General features: G+C 36.8%; 1 long non-coding RNA gene across 1 annotated transcript; it reads right to left on the bottom strand.

The window, feature by feature from the left end:
* Positions 1–70: 70 nt before the first annotated feature.
* Positions 71–5,550, bottom strand: LOC107718382 (uncharacterized). Its single transcript, XR_001637405.1, has 3 exons — positions 5,468–5,550; positions 5,085–5,088; positions 71–82 (listed from the first exon to the last, which is right to left on the bottom strand). It is a non-coding gene; the product is annotated as an uncharacterized LOC107718382 (long non-coding RNA).
* Positions 5,551–6,649: the final 1,099 nt, after the last annotated feature.

Here is a 6,649-nt window from a genome sequence, read left to right as displayed (position 1 = left end):
TTTTTTCGATCAGGTAGGGTACAAGTGATTTCAAAACATTTCAGCTGGTTTATAGCCTATATAACGTGTGAATATTTTTTATCTTGTATAAGATGCATTTGGTTGAGTTACGCTGCAGTAAAGCGCTTCAATGTAGTACTACGGTGATTATCTCTTCAGCGTGCAGCGCTAGCAGGACAAATAACAATGCAGAATATTAATAACTATGACTGGGACTGTCATATACATAACATTATAATGAGAACACTGTTATAATAAAATGCTGTGATTTTTTAGAGTTTAGTTGCTGTGTTTCTGCACGTTGTTGCGTGAAGAAAGCGTCCACAAAAGGAGTTCATTTAGAGACACGTTCATGTGCATTTGGGGTATTTTGTGCAGATAGCTTATATAAGTCGTAATATTAATGTTATGTTGTATAAATAACGAAGCGTATTCTATATGAGATAAATGATGAGTTATATCCCATGGATTAAAAACCTGCTATCAAATGCTTCACTCTACTGGTCATCTTCAGCGCACACAGCTCATAACAGAAATGCAGAACATTAATAACTACTGTCATATAGATAACTTTATAATGAGAGCACTGTTGTAAAACTGTTGTAAAAACCCCAAAAAATGAATTATTTCGCTGAGGTTTAATGTTAACTATATTTAAATCAAAACATAAAAATAATTTTTGTATCTGCGAGGCGTCCGTTACACATTTACCCTGTGTGTTAACGTCGGTAATTATGACTGCCGAATGTCTGACTTGATTCTTGGTAATGTATTTTGCCCCCACAGCCCCGCACCCAAACATATGATTCGACTGTCAGTCGACTATCTGCAAGATTAGAAAATTTCGATTTGACTTTGCAAATCCTTAGTCGGGGACACCCCTAGTTGTTACAGAAATTACATTATGTGATTGATTAGACATGGATCTAAACCTTGCAGAACAGTGGACCTCAAGAGGTGGAATTGCCCACCCCTGAAGATGAAGACGAGACACTTCAGCAATGTAGAAATACAAGAAATGTCTGTGCCTCAATTATAGGACACTTAGGTCCGTTACACATTTACCCTGTGTGTTAACGTCGGTAATTATGACTGCCGAATGTCTGACTTGATTCTTGGTAATGTATTTTGCCCCCACAGCCCCGCACCCAAACATATGATTCGACTGTCAGTCGACTATCTGCAAGATTAGAAAATTTCGATTTGACTTTGTAAATCCTTAGTCGGGGACACCCCTAGTTGTTACAGAAATTACATTATGTGATTGATTAGACATGGATCTAAACCGTGCAGAACAGTGGACCTCAAGAGGTGGAATTGCCCACCCCTGAAGATGAAGACGAGACACTTCAGCAATGTAGAAATACAAGAAATGTCTGTGCCTCAATTATAGGACACTTAGAAATGTCATACATGCAGCATATTTTGAATATTACATATTTGTTTACATCAAATAAATCATAGAAGTATTGATGACTTCGGCTGTTTTTTATACCCTAATAGGGCAACATATCCTGGGAGATACAACTCATGAAATCCAAAATATATTAAATATTTCTAAAATCCATATGATATAAAAAGTGACAAGAAATTATTTTTTGCTGATCATTTTCCACTCTTGCCTGCTTTAGGGTCAAAGTCTACATGAAACAGCATTCATTTAGTACCTCTTTTTACCTTCATAATCTGACATATTTTGTGAACTGAGGAACTGATCTGAGGAACATATTTCACATAATTTAGCAAATAGGGTTTATAATTTAGTATATTTGGATTTCACTTGTTTACATCAAATAAATCATAGAAGTATTGATGACTTCGGCTGTTTTTTATACCCTAATAGGGCAACATATCCTGGGAGATACAACTCATGAAATCCAAAATATATTAAATATTTCCAGATGATATAAAAAGTGACAAGAAATTATTTTTTGCTTATCATTTTCCACTCTTGCCTGCTTTAGGGTCAAAGTCTACATGAAACAGCATTCATTTAGTACCTCTTTTTACCTTCATAATCTGACATATTTTGTGAACTGAGGAACTGATCTGAGGAACATATTTCACATAATTTAGCAAATAGGGTTTATAATTTAGTATATTTGGATTTCACGTTGACTTTAAGCATTTAATTTAATTAATAAAGGATTGGCGTTGACTTGTTTTTGTCTTAAGCTAGTCTTTGTATTTCTCTAGTATTGGTGTATTTGCGTATCTCTTCATCATTCCCACAAAAGCAGGATGATCAGTGGTGGTAATATTCTCAGGTTATATTTGTAACCAAATAAAATGATGACTGAGACTTCTTATTGATGTTCTATGAAAGCGCATGGATTGAACACATAACAGGGCATGCAACCCATCACTTTTCTATAGGAATGTTTCACACGTCTATAAACGTCTACACTGTTTATAAACCAATGTCTAATTTTGCATGCATTTTATGTTTCAAATCTACATTGGTAGGTAATGTGTGTGCAGAGCATGCTGGGATAGTTTTACTCCCACTGAGACAAATCAACTGACCAACACAGTTTTAAATCAATACAACTGATCACCTCCTCACTTTCTGGCAGTGCATATACTTCCTGAGTGTTCCGATTTTTACTTTAATTTCAAAGATGAAAAATTTGCCTCAGAAGAGACTTCCACATTTTCTGATTTAACAATGTGAACAAGTTTGGACTCTGTTGCAGCATTTCTACATTGAGTTTATTTCTAATATCTAAATTAGGGCTTCAAAACAGTTGGAAGTCTTACATGGTGGCAGTCCTAATTCACACGGTGCATGAGGTGAGGTCAGAGAGGAAGTTCCTCTGAAAGCTGTTCAGAATAAAATTAATTTACTGTGAGATTGGTTCTTAGCTATTGTTACACAAGTCTCTCCCTCCGTACAGTGTTAGGCTCTTCTCTACCTTTGACGCTTGTCTTCAGGTTTTGAAGCACAACCTTTGCACAAAATATGCTGCATTAATGAAGCTTAAGTTAAATAAGTTCAAAACAATCCATTTAAATGCAAACAGGAGGAATGTCAGTAGAATGTGTTCTGATGTAACTCTCCTAACTCTCTCCATGAGTACTCTCTCTATACAAAGGCCATACTATGAATTAGATTAGCAGTGAAAATTTATCAGGTGCATCATAGAAACAGGGTTCAGAACCACTGCATTAAATGCTTACAGGATATCATTACATACTGAAAACTTCAGGAAAAACATGTTTGATTCAAGACAAAGAAAACGTGCATTATTGGCCTGCAATTTCTGTTGGCAGATGTTGAACGGCATCACTCATCTATTATAACCTCTCTGCTAAACTACTTCATAAATTCTCTTAAAGACTGTACAGGGAACAGGACATCTTGAGTCTCCACAGCTGCCCAAACTCAAGTTGCTAACTGTCCATAAGAAACTAGCACAAGCAGACGGTAACAGTAAAATCGAGAATAGCTGCAGTCGCTATATTTACTGTACTGCTTTGACCAATGCTGCACTGTTTTTATTTGTAACACCTCTGGGGAAGGTGGTGAAAAGTACCTGAAAACTCAAGTCATTAAAGTTTATCTTGAACACTGCATAGATGAAGGTTTAGGGACATTCCCTGAGGGAGGTGTTCCAGGATCTCTATCACACTGGCTTAGTTTTATGCAAATAATTCAAGTCAAAAGATGGATAAGATCTTGAGGGATGACACTCATAGATGTGTTCCATCGAGAGTTTACACATAAGAACTCCCCTCTCTCATTGACTTATCAGAACATTTACCCATCTGCACCCCATTTACCTTATATGTAAATATATCATTTAATTCAGCATTCATTTCTTCAGGTTATTTTTCTTCAGTAGTAAGTGTTTAGACAATTGGATACAGAAATAAATTAATGCTGATGAATGATAACATTGCTGATAACAGTTACCAACATACAGTAGGCTCATTGGACAAATGTGCTTCTACCTAATTTTTGCAAAGCTCCAAAAACCTATACATATAATTGAAACACCATATTAAACACTATTGGCAGTGAAACACCAACAATAACGGACCATTTTTCCAATGAGTCTGGGTTACAGCTACATCTGTTCGGAGATCTAATTATTAGGAATTAGTTTGATATTCTGGGTTATAGGGGTGTAACGATATGCTCAGGTCACGATACAGTATGTTCACAATATGATACTTATCACGGTATTTTGAACAAAATTTTAAAAATGAAACTGAAATTTCAAAAACATTAACACATTTCAATAACTTTCTTTGTTGTACATACAAGATCACATTTCAAGGTTTAATAAAAAACCTTCTGTATTCAAATTAACAACTGAATAGGTCGGTCTGTCACTGAAAAATTTATGTTAAATTTAACATGAACTTAGTATTAAGAAGCCTAAGACAGAACTTCTTAAAGCAATAAAAAAAAAACTATTAATTAAATGGTGTTCTGTTCAAGTAAGTTCAACATAAACAGCTTTAGGTTTACATTTATTTTTTATTTATTTTTTTATTCCCACAGGTATTTGCCACTGAACATTGAGCTGTACAATGCTCTATTTTTTTATTCACAGTTTTATTTTTACTAACCTGTCTACATATGATCACCATGGTCAAGACAATAAACTATATAAAATCGCACCTTTGTAAGATATCAGTCAGCATTTGAACTGCTGTGTGTGTTTTGTAGTTTTTCATATGTATCATTACATTATTCAAGTAAGCTCCAAGCCAATTCCTGCATTTAAAGTTGTAATCCGACAAAGGACGCAGCAAACCAGTGTAACTTACCTGGCCTCGGTCTTGGCTAAGCCTGAGGTACATCACCGTCTCCTCCATTATGACGTAAAACATAAAAACAAAAATGAGCAATTCTGGCTCCACCTATCCTGGCAGGACTGTCCTCTCGTCAGCTCTCCTCTCGCACCGTTGCTATGCCACAGAGCGCTAATCGGGAACCTCCGTTGTCGCAATTAGGAAATCCTGCGAAGGCAGAGCGTCCTTCATACACTTCGGAGGGTCCCTCGTGCACTTCGGAGGCCTGGCCTTCGAAGTGTGCGCACTTAACTTTGGGACACAGCTTACGAGTTCCCAACAACTCTGAGAGGCCATCTTAAAAAGGTAAAGTCCCTCCTACTTGGACTAAAGCCATTTGGAAATTAAAGGTAATAAAGAAACTTAAGAAATGCAAATAAATATGCTTTGACAGCAACAAAGAGGTAAACTGTTATAATATTACAATATGCATACCAATTTGGAACAAAACAAACTGAATTAATTATTAATACTTAATGCTCAACCAAGAATTCTACAGATCATCAACCTCCCCCTCATAAATGAAAACAATGAACTGTGCCATCTATTGGCGGGAATACGATCGTCAAAATGGTGGCATTTACTAGTGATGGAAAACCGAGGCTTTCTGAACCGTTTGAGGCTTTCATGAAATTGTGCCGAAAAACGGTTCATTACTCTAAACTTTTTAACACAGTGCGCATTAGTGACATCTGGTGGTCAGACTTGGTTTCTCCACCAAATCTAACAAAACATCGCGGAGCAGAGAATGGTTTCAAAAAGTTTTTAATCTGTGCCAACTCGTGTCATGTGTAGTCCGGTCACCGGATTCACATATTGATCAATAATATAAAATATACAAGTGTGTGATTATAATTAATAGTAGTAGCAAAAATATTTTGGGTGGGCTGTTCGGGGTCTCTGAGAACCCAGCTATAAAACATGATAAAATGCAATAGAGGTGTGACATGCATTCAGTTTCTATCTGGTGTTGAGGTTATTCTAAACTATTCTACTGAATCCCAAATGAGTGTACACACACACACACACACACATACACACAACCAAGTCAATGTAAAGTCAAACACAAGAGTCATGCGAAGCGCAGATTTTTTTCAAACCAGCTGTCCTGATCTTCTGATACTGCATGACGTTCAAAGCTTCAAACGTCATCAATCACGTGGTGCTGTCATTTCGATACAAGTATCGGCACAGTGTGTGATACAATAGTGCTTTGAAAACTGCGTCGAAACCTCTGTATCAATCGTCCCATCACTAGCATTTACTGTGTTTTTTGTCTGTTTGGAATGGGAAAATGTTCCAGTACGTAAGTATGACTAATTACAATATGTACGTTGTAATATTGAAACAATAAACATTTAACATGATTACCGGTCTTGCTTTACTTCTTAACACAACACAATACATAAATCAACATAGTGAAATAAAACACATGATCAGTGACACAAACATATCTGTGTTAACTGGTGTTCAATTTGCGCAAAACAGATAGGAAAGCATATGCATACATGTACCCGTGTCAAATTAAGAGTCCTTCTCATAATAAGAGCCTCTAGTCACAGAGCCTCACTGTGACACCAGCCTACAGCTGAATGAATGTAAAGTGTCTTTAGGTGGCTCTTGGTGTGCTGAAAGACGGATGGTGAGGGCAAGACATCGACTGACAGTGGCAGGTAGAGTCGCCTGTCGAGCCGGTGATGTTCACTCGGCCTGCTGCAGCTCCCGTAATTGTTTAAAGCAATCGATTTCCTTCTGCTCAGTCAGTTTCTCTTATCTGCTTTTTACCCTGGTCTCTAAAAGCCACATTATCACTGAAGGTCTTTTGTGTCATAAACTTTATATGCCT

Source organism: Sinocyclocheilus rhinocerous, unplaced genomic scaffold (genome assembly GCF_001515625.1).
Source record: "Sinocyclocheilus rhinocerous isolate Xijiao unplaced genomic scaffold, SAMN03320098_v1.1 scaffold483, whole genome shotgun sequence".
NCBI classification, from domain to species: Eukaryota; Metazoa; Chordata; class Actinopteri; order Cypriniformes; family Cyprinidae; genus Sinocyclocheilus; species Sinocyclocheilus rhinocerous.
This window is presented reverse-complemented; position numbering and strand designations above follow the sequence as displayed.